The sequence below is a fragment of the Saprolegnia parasitica genome (genome assembly GCF_000151545.1).
Source record: "Saprolegnia parasitica CBS 223.65 unplaced genomic scaffold supercont2.577, whole genome shotgun sequence".
Taxonomy (NCBI): domain Eukaryota; phylum Oomycota; class Saprolegniomycetes; order Saprolegniales; family Saprolegniaceae; genus Saprolegnia; species Saprolegnia parasitica.
In genome coordinates this window covers 7,272-7,818 of record NW_012156971.1, presented here as the reverse complement: position 1 = coordinate 7,818, position 547 = coordinate 7,272, and positions in this window count along the sequence as shown.

The following is a 547-nucleotide window of genomic DNA, read 5'->3' as shown; positions in this document are numbered from 1 at the left end:
CCAGCTCCGACGCAAGACGATCGGGTCGTTCCACGGGTGCATGATCATGACCACGTTGCCGATGGCCGCAAAACCATTCTTGAAGGTAGAAGACCAGTACTCGAACGGGTACGAGCTCGCAAGGTGCTGGTTGTTGTTGAAGACGCAAAACCAAATGACAGCGTCGTCGGCGAGACCGCGGTCGGAGAAGAAGCGCTCGAGGCTGTCGACGGTCTCCAAGAAGAGGTACTGCCAGGCGTGCGAAACATACCAGTTGGCCGGCGCGACGAACGAAGCGGTCGACGGGTCGTTGGCGATGTGGTCGACGAGCGAGAGCTCGGATGGTTCGGTCAATGGCACGACAAACTCAAAGCAGACTTGAGCTGTCGTCTTGCCAGCAAAGCTAGACTCGCCGCCGTGGCTGTTGATAAAGTGGCGCAGGTACGAGAGGCGGAGGCCGCGCGCAGGCAACATCATGCGACGCAAAGTGCGTCGTCGATACTTGTGAGGATCGATGCACCATCTGTCTGTATCGTCGCGTGACCTGATCGGGCTTCTATACCGTAGG